Here is a 10,394-nt window from a genome sequence, read left to right on the forward strand (position 1 = left end):
TTCTCTCCTGATGGGTCGGAACAACATGATGCAAAAGTCGGTGCCCATGTCAAAAAATGGTCGGCCTCAAATTGGCTATACCACCACTTGTCGTCGGCGGAGCAGATGGGAGTAGGGATCCTCTCGGACTAGGCCTCTTGTCCGACACATGGCGAGAAATCGTCGGATGTGATCATCAGCGTCTTTTGTGGAGGACCCTTTGAAGGTGGGTAGTTCGACATTGACTCTGCCCAACATAGTGGCCAAGGCCTCAGGTTGGCCCCGGTGGATTGTGAGATATATATATATAGAGAGAGAGAGAGAGAGAGAGAGAGAGTCTCATACTGAACCCGCTGTGCGCTGAATTATCCTCCAAAGCATCATGCTGTGTGCGCGTTTATCATAAAGGGGTGGCGTTTATCATAAAGGGGTGGGGCAAAAGCCTTAGAGATTAAGGCATGTATCCATACATACATACATACATATATATATATATATATATCCTCACGATCTGCAAACCCATCTCAACTTCACCTAAACTGTGGCCAAAGTTTGAAAGATTATTTAATATTATATGGTGATAGATATCAATACCTTATTTTTAATTTTAAAATTTTTGCCAAAATTCAATTGTATTCTAGGGTAATGTTTAGCACAAATTTTCAATTGTTTAATTTCAAGACTTCTACCAAGCCTTATGGTATTCCATGTTCAAGTGTCCATAGCTTTCTCATTAAAGGTTTATTTTCAGTTTTGAAAATTTCAATGGATTCGAATTTTTCAAGACTCGGGGGATCAAACTTATGGAAGACATCTTGGAGATTGTCTCTGCGAGCACATGGCGACCAACCCACAAAAATTTTATGCATATTTGGCTCAATAAATTTTTAATAACCCTATTGAACAAATTTTTACATGGCCGTTATGCTGGAGCAAACGAAAAACGTTGTTTCATCGTTATTGAGACTTCTGTTAATTTCTTTTAGAATAATATTAAACTAATCATATTTTTGAAAAAAATAAGGATAGTAGATTCTATCTTCTTAGACCAACTCACCATCCTCTAAATTATGATTTGACTTTGTATGATTTTATTCAAAAATATAATCTACTCAGTCTCTTTCTACCCCAACAAAAATTGCGTGTAAAGGCTTCCAACCAGAGAATGATACCTATACTTACTAACTAATAAAATTTTCTGTTTGATCAGTTAATATTCTCTTTTTCAACCCGACAAATTATGAGAAGTCTTTTCTCATACCTTGAACAATTTATAAAATAGTTTTCTATATTTTTCAAACATTTTGATTTTTGCACTTGACTTTGACACGTTTTGAGTTAAGTTTTCGTATCCGCATTCTAGATTAATTGTAAGATTAATTAAATTTGGCATGCATATTTGTGTCTTCCAAATCAATTATTTTTACAGCTCGACGAATCAAATTCATGCGAGTTAAGTCCTTCACTACTCTCTCTATTTATCTTTATAATTTTGAGTATTTAATTTGATGATCATAATAATTAAATCTCGATTTATTATTTCTTCAAATTATTAATTCGTTAAAAATTATTAGATTGTATCCTTTTAAATCCAAATAAATTTCATTAGTCATTGTTCAGATTATCACTTTTTCTTTGGATGATTAATTCATTTGCATGTGAAAATTTAATTATTTCAATGTCTATTTCCTAGTTTTTAATTGAAATTGTTTGAAAAATATAGTTTGCATGCTAGAAAAATCCATAAAAAGGAAATGAAAGCTTTGTTAAAAACCTCAAAAAGCTTTAGCCTTTGGAAGCAAGACCTTATTTCATAGAGACAAAAATTTTTCTCCAAGACTTTTTTCCAAGGCTTAGAAGAGACCTTAAATTTTCTTTGTTCTAGCCTAATAATTTTTGTGATGCAGAGATTACAATACTTTTAGGTTATCAACAATTAAGTGCAAATCATTGAGAGTTTTCATATTGTTAAGATATTTGAACACCACTTTTATTGTTTATTCATCACACCTGGAGGTAATTTTTCTTATCTGTGATTTTTAATTGCATTAGATATATCTATATTTGTTTGTCTAACATTTTACCACGTAGATGTGCTTCCCCAACATCATGTAAGTTATAATTTTAATCTCTTTAACCCTCTTTAATTTTAAAATTAGTTGTTTACTATTTCAAATTAATTATTTTATTCAAGTTCATTATAAATGGTTGAAATTTCATTTTCGAGGTTAGGAAAATTTGTAAGCATTTATTTTACTCTCTTTTCATAGTTTAAGTTTTAAGAATTAATCATTAATCATTAATCATTTTTAAAGTCAAATTAATTATTTATTTCATTTCTTTCGAATAATTGTCTTGATTCTGAAAATTTAAAAATTAAGTATTCATTTCCTTCTGTACTATTAGCCATTCATTGAGACCTAGGAAGAAAACTTTAGAGCACCCTAGTTTCTAAAAACCAATTTCAAATGACAAGAAAACACTCAATTCATAATATCAAGAATAAGGAAAACTTGTACTAGTAGATCACTTGGATTAGCCATTCATTGAGACCTAGGAAGAAAACTTTAGAGCACCCTAGTTTCTAAAAACCAATTTTAGATGATAAGAAAACACTCAGTTCATATTATTAAGAATAAGGAAAACTTGTACTAGTAGATCACTTGGATTGATTATTATGACTAAGAGAAGATATGCGAAATTTAATGACATAGCTAGTTCGTCTCCAGCAAGTATTAGTTCAAGTGACGAGTAATTGCTAAAGACAAGTTCTTCATTAAGTTGTTGAAAACGTACTTTGAAAATCAAGTTTTGTGTCACTCGATCGTATCATGGATGGTAAGGTAAGATTAAAACTAACCATCAAGTCAAGTTTTATTTTCGTACAAGAGACGTTCAAACCAAAACTTTAATCAAGTACAAGATTCCTAAAGATTACAGATTCCTTATTAAAAAACAGAGATTTGTTCAAGTCTACAAACATCAATTGTAAACAAGACCTCTTTCAAGATTTAAAATCCCTGAAAACCATATTAGATCGAGGAGTTTAGTATGTTATGTGTAGAAAATCTAAGTTTAATACAGTATCATACCAAGATTAGTAATAATTATTAAACTTTCATCTTTCTTACAGACAAGTTAGAAATAATCTGTTGATACAGGTAGCTTTCCATGACACCATCTTCAAGACCAAATAGGAAACCGAGATTCCTACCTTAAACACATGCTTATTGAAATCATCATTGGAATAAGCTGGCAGGTGCGAGGGTACCGAATGAGGTGTCGCACCAGTGAAAGATTGTGTGAGGGTACCGAACGAGGTGTCACATGAGAGAGATGCATGCGAGGGTACCAAATGAGGTGTCGCACCAGTGAAAGATTGTGTGAGGGTACCAAACGAGGTGTCACACGAGAGATGTGTGCAAGGGTACGAAATGAGGTGTCACCTCAGTGAAAGATTGTGTGAGGGTACTGAATGAGATGTCACACAAGAGAGATCCGTACGAGGGTACTGAATGTGGTGTCGCACCAGTGAAAGATTGTGTAAGGATACCCAACGAGGTGTCACACGAGAGAGATGCGTGCGAGGGTACCGAATGAGGTGTCGCACCAGTGAAAGATTGTGTGAGGGTACCGAACAAGGTGTCACACGAGAGAGATATGTGCGAGGATACCGAATGAGGTGTCGCACAGGTGAGGATTAGTGTGAAGGTCACCGAATGAGGTATCACACTATGCGAGGGTCACTGATGGAGGTGTCGCACCATACGAGGGTACTGAATGAGGTGTCATATGGGACCTCACGAGTCATACTATACTAGTGATTGCGTATCGTGGGTGACTCCACAATAAATACTAATCATCTAGTGTTATTGATGTATATAGTATTGCCAGGGAATGGTGATTGAACTATATTTAATTATTTGAGTTAACCTTGTTAGGTTGTTGATCATTTGACACAATTGAGGACAATTACTTCCCCAAACAGGAGGATTGTCACGAGAGTGAGATTTTTTAGAATATTTTATCATGGGAGTGAATCCAATTAATTATGTGTGATACATGGTTCATGTGTGAAGCATGGTAATTGTTAGATCTCCGTAGCGCTGCTACGGGTGCTACCACAGGAGGGGACGGCCTTTGGCTCACCACCCAGCCACAGAGGAAAAATGAGGATTGCCCCTCATCCCCCCAGGCTATACAGTGTGTGGCCTACCGTCTACACTAACCTGGCCGCCCATGACTCCGCATGGGTATCCTCCTCCCACTGAACCCCGGATGGCCACGACCTCGACCATCCGGTCTGCCATCGGTCATAGGCGTTACAGCCTACATGACATTAATCTCCCCTCAAGAAGAGTTTTCGTCCTCGAAAACAAACTGGGGAAACCTCTTGGAAATTACACTACGGCGTTCCCAAGTAGCTGCATCCTCATCCCTGTCTGTCCATTTAACAAGTACCTCTTGGTACACTTTATGTCGGGTTTGTCTATCACGATACCCTAGAATCTTTTCAGGTTCATGTGGTATCTTTGGTGGCTCTATCAAGTCCACTAAAATCTCTGGAGAAACTGCGTTCTCTACCCCGTGAATTGATTTCTCCAGTTTACTGACATGGAAGACAGGATGGACTTGAGAACTCTCCGGTAACTCAAGTTTATATGCTACGTCCCCAATCTTCTTAAGGATTTTAAAAGGACCACAATATCTCGGAGAAAGTTTATCACACTTTCCCGTTTTTATGGTTTCTGACTGCGCAAGAACCTTGAGGAATACAAAGTCACCTTCTGCAAAGGTCACCTTTCGACGTCCAAGTTTTAGCACGATCCTGAGCGCTATGAATGCTCTCACATGTGGCTCTGAGCATATCATTCATATCTTCAAGGAAATCCTTGATAGATTCTGCCATCGGAGATCTCGGCTGGAATCCATACATTAACATGAATGGTGTAAATCCAGTCGTCGCTGAGTGTTTGGAGGTGTTATAGGCAAACTCCAATAAGGGCAAGTACTCTTCCCAATTAGATTTCTTCTTACTAACATAAGAACGCAACGTATCCTCTAGAATTTGGTTAACTCTTTCAGTTTGACCATCAGACTCTGGATGATCTGCCGTACTTATACTCAAAGTAGTATCCAACTTTTTGAAGACTTCCCTCCAAAAATGATTGTTGAACTTTCTATCTCTATCCGACACTATATATGCGGGCAGGCCATATAGCTTGTAGAGATGTTCAATAAAGAGTTTTGCCAACTCTGGTGTTTTAACATTTTTCTTCGTGGCGATAAACTTTGCCACACTGAGTCATTCCCTCGACTCGTCTTGGGTAAAGCGGTAATGAAATCCATGGAAATGCTTTCCCATTTCCCCTGAGGAATCTCCAACGGATGAAGTAGTCCTCCAACCTTAAGACGTTCGTGTTTATTGACCTGGCACTTATTGCATTTCAGCACATAAGTCTGGACGTCCTTAAACAAACTAGGCCAATAAAACTGTCTTTTTACTAGTGCATAAGTCTTCTGAATCCCGAGATGACCCGCACTTGGACTATCATGACTTTCTTTAAGAATTTGGGCCCGAAAGTCACCAATAGTTGGTACACATACTCTACCCTTGTAGAGTAAGTACCCGTCGTCAATGGAGTAATTAGCATATTTCTCCCCCCGACGAAGTTTATCACTCCCCTTTGAAGCTGTGGCAGTCAAAGGTGATGAAGGGCCTACGTCAGAGCTCTTCGGCTCCAAACTATACCCAAAAGACACGACTAGTCTCTCCAGACTAACTCTCGATTCCCTTCCTGTTGCACCTTCGACCAGTCTCTCTGGAGGGACTAGCAATCCATGCCAACGAGGGGGGTGGTTGCGTCTGTGAAGAAGTGCGTACGCATACAGCGCGCTAGACCTCTGTAAAAGATGGATCGTGCTCACATAAACCACGTAGTGACTCTAAGAAATCATTCTTGAAGACAGTGAAACTAAGTTCATTAATCTGTGGCATGCGACTAAGTGCATCCGCCACCACGTTATACTTGCCTTTCTTGTAACGTATCTGAAGGTCAAACTCCTGTAGAATCTCCGCCCACCGAGCTTTTCTACCCTTCAGTTCACTTTGACTTGAAAGCCATTTCAGACTTTCACCATATAAATAGTGTCTCCACTTTTTCAGTGCATGAACTATCGCTAGTAACTCTCGCTCGTAAGCCGAGTAGTTAGCTGTGCACGATCCAACTTTTTACTCTCAAATGCAATTGGGCGTCCCCTTTGCATAAGTACAGCCCCAATGGCCTCATTACTAACGTCTGTTTCCAAGACAAACGGCTCATTTGGATCGACAATAGTCAAAACAGGTGCAACTGCTATGGTCACCTTGAGCTTATCAAAGCTCTTCTGTTGGGCTTCCCCCTAACTAATGTTTTTAGTTTTTGACCGTAATAACTGGTCAGTCAACGGGACTGTGATCTTCGTGTAGTCCTTCACGTACTGTCGGTAGAACCTCGACATGCCAAGAAAAATCTATGGTTCCTCGAGATTCTTCAGCGCTGGCCATTTAAGAATAGCATCTACTTTTTATGGCTCCATCCGCGTACCATCGACGGATATAATATGGCCAAGGTAGTGAATTTCTGTTTCAAAAAATTCACATTTGCTCTTCTTTGCAAATAGTTTGTGCTCTCGCAACAACAACACTAGACGCAAATGCTCTATGTGTTCCTTCTGTGTCTTACTACACACAAGAATATCATCTAGGAAAACTACTACGAATTTTCCCAGATATGGGCGTAAAATGTTGTGCATCAGCATCATAAACATCACTGGAGCATTGGTTAGCCCAAATGGCATAACCAAAAATTCAAAATGCTCGAAACGAGTCCTAAATGTTGTCTTCGCAACATCTTCTGCTTTAATTCTAACCTGATGATACCCTGATCTCAGGTCTACTTTTGTAAAGTATCTCGATCCATAGAGTTGATCAAACAACTCATATCCATGCGTGGCATCGGATACTTGTTCTTAATCGTTATCTGATTAAGAGCCCTATAGTCTATGCACATCCGCATAGATCCGTTAGGCGATGCCCACGGACTTGAACTAGGCTGAATGAAGCCTTTGTTCAAATATTCCGTCAATTGTTTTTCCACCTCCTGTGCCTCAGAGTGGCTTAATCTATAAGCAGGTTTGCTTATAGGTTTTGATCCCGGCATAACTTTGATGCCATGGTCTACTTCTCTAGATGGTGGTAAGCCATCTGGCAAATCATTAGGAAAAACATCCTGAAATTCCTCTAATAAATTCATTAAAGTATCTATGTACTTTTTCTTTAATGTCTCTTTCGCCTTGGATTTTTTCTTGTTTGAATCGCATGCATGCCAAACAAGGTTTTCAAACAGTGGGTCTCGTCCAAGGCTATTTTGTTTTCCTTGTTTGTCTACGCAAACATCATCTACAGTTTCATCTACGGAAACCGAATTTACAAGAGGGTAACAAGCATATACCTCTGCTATCTGGCCTCTGCGGACTAGTGTGCACAGCTTCATGGAGGAAATAAGTGGTGTGGCGGGGATGATACGGTCGCCCTGCAGGGTAATGACTCTACCGCCATGCTCAAAACGTAGCGTATTATGTAGGTAACTCTGAGCTAGACTAGGGCCTAAGCCATACAGCCACTCCCTGCCTAGATATAAGTCTGCTCTGGCTAAGTGCATGACCTGAAAGTCAAGCGGAGCCTCGTAGTCCTGCATAGATAATGGGACCCCCAATACTACGGTATTCCATACCGTTTTGTCATACTCGTTGGTGGCTAGGCCAACAGTATACTCATGATCGCTCTGGGTCTCAGTCAACCCCAACTTCTTGACTAACGAGTAGTTCAAGAAGTTATGGCTAGCTCCATCATTGATAAAAACTGAGACTCTACTGCCGCCTATGGTGCCATATATGCGCACCATGTCATGCGAACCTACAGTAGGCTGCCACATCGCTGGTGTCACCGAACAAGCGTGATGCTCATCACAATGACACAATGTCACCTCTCTGAACTCTGCGGAACTGAGAGGGAGTCTCTGCACTATATGCAACTGCCTAGAGGATTTACCAACTCTTTTGGGCTCGTTGCCGCTCGTGCTGGCTTTAAGCTTTGGACACTCAGCCTTCGTGTGCCCTACATCATTGCAATTAAAGCAGCGATTTTTCTTTTGCGCTTTAATATACTCCTCTTTTTTTTGGACTTCGCTGTCTCTTTTCTTCCTGGATGGTCGTGGTTTTTTAGACCAATGATGACCACCCTGTCCTCCCTGGTCCATCCTATCCCCCTGCTTATCACTGCGGAACCCTTTTCTTTGAAGGCCTGACCTCCTCTTCTCACTACCCTCGGCCCTGCTCGAACCACCATGCGCACTACGACGCTTGATGTCATCGAATACCTGCTCATACTTGATTGCCTCTGCTAAGTCTTTAGGCTGTAAGGACTCTACGTACTCAAGGTAATCATCTTTGAGGCCTCTTTTAAAGCCTTGCAATGTCTGGAATGCATCGATCCTCTTTAGCTTGAGTACTATCTCCCTATAGTCTAAGATGTACTGAGTCAGGGATTTGTTCTCCATCGAGCACTTGTCCCATAACTCCCAGCTTCTCTCCGCCTCATTGACAGGCAAAAACTCTTTTCAAAACATCATCTCAAACTCCGTCCAAGTGGCAAGACGAGTTGTCAAACTCATCCACCACTTGTGTACGCTTTGTCGGTTAATGAGAGGCTAGCCTCTACGGGCTACACCCGGCTAGGCTGTTGTCGCAGTGTGTGCAAGTCTGACCACTTCGTTAGAAACATGTTGACCGAGTCCTTGTTTCTCTCCTTCTCCTCGCCACCAAAACTAGGCGGCTTCAAGTCTTTCAATAACGACGAAATTGTCTCTACGGACGGCCCCGCGGGCGCATCGGCGTGTACTCCTGCAACCACTGGCAAGGCTACGCTCACCCGTGCTGCAGGAGCTCGTCTATCACGAGGAGTCAGAGTACTAGCCGAGGCGGCTCTAACCGTGTGGAGATGCTTTATAGCATCGTGACTAAGTTAGCCTGGACTTTATTCATATTGTTCAGTTTTGCATTAAGATATTTAAAAAGTCCACTAGAGAGCTCCGTCTCTATCAGGACATTGGCAGGGTCCAATAGGTCATAATTGTTATCGTCATATTCCAAGAGGTCCTCCTCGCAGTCCCCTCGACGATGTCAGTATTCATGTCATCTGGCTCATCAGCCAGAAAGGGGTCATTTGCTGTGCTGCGACCACAGCGGGCTCGCTGGGTCCTAAGGCGAGGTCAACAGACGAGGAGTGCGCTGGCGGATCATGCATGATCGATGAGCGCACTCCGGACCGGACAACGGTCGGGTGTATACGGCCTGACAATTCAGTCGGGGTCAAACCCGTGACCGAGGACAAGAGACCTGAAAACCCTAGAGAAGTAGAAGGCGGTGGGGACACACTACGCCTAGCAGACATATTTTAATTCTTGCATAAATAAAAATGCGAGAACTCAGAAATTATAAAAAACAGTAATAAAATGAGCAGTGGAGAGAGAATAGTCACCCCCGTTACGATCGCCTGCGAGACAGTCGACTGTCGTCGACTGTTGATTTGTGTTGCGCTGCGAGCCTCTTCAAGCGTCGCTACTCCGAGATGCTCCGATCTAAGAGAAAGGTACCGAAAGATTTGACTTTGATGGCTTGTGCAATTTTCTTTATCGATGTTGCTGGTAGCAGAGCTACAATGGAGAGCTTGGGTGTGTGCAAGAGAGAGAGAGAGAGAGAGAGAGAGAGAGAGAGAGAGAAAACCCTTCCTTCGAGCTATGGCCAACTTCTTCTTTTGTGTACGACTTCTTGCTGTAGAAGATGATTAAGACCCTTGGAATAAGGTTATCCCCCCAATTTTGATTGAGAGCCAATCATTAAACGGCTGGCCCACTTCGCACGCCACTCGCAATCCTGACACCAAGCTCTGATACCAATGTTAGATCTTCGTAGCGCTGCCTATACGGGTGCTACCACAGGAGGGGATAGCCTCTGGCTCACCACCCAGCCCCTCATTCCCCAGGCTATATAGTGTGTGGCCTGCCGACCACACTAGCCTGGCTGCCCACGACTCCGCATGGGAGTCCTCTCCCACTGAACCCCGGATGGCCATGTCCTCGGCCATCTGATCTGCCGCCGTCGGTCCACAGGCGTTACAGTCTACGTGACAGTAATGAATGATTTTCATTTGTTATAATTATTTTGTGAGTGATTCCAAAGTAATTGTGATCTAACATTGTGGATTATGTTGAGTATAGATCATGAGTTCGAGACGACCAAGGTGGACATTGGACGAGATTACAGGACCTTGAATGCACCAATGTGGTGCACTTCTCCCATTCCTCATCCATGCA

Source organism: Cibotium barometz, chromosome 40 (genome assembly GCF_041138505.1).
Source record: "Cibotium barometz isolate CiBa-2024 chromosome 40, ASM4113850v1, whole genome shotgun sequence".
Taxonomy (NCBI): domain Eukaryota; kingdom Viridiplantae; phylum Streptophyta; class Polypodiopsida; order Cyatheales; family Cibotiaceae; genus Cibotium; species Cibotium barometz.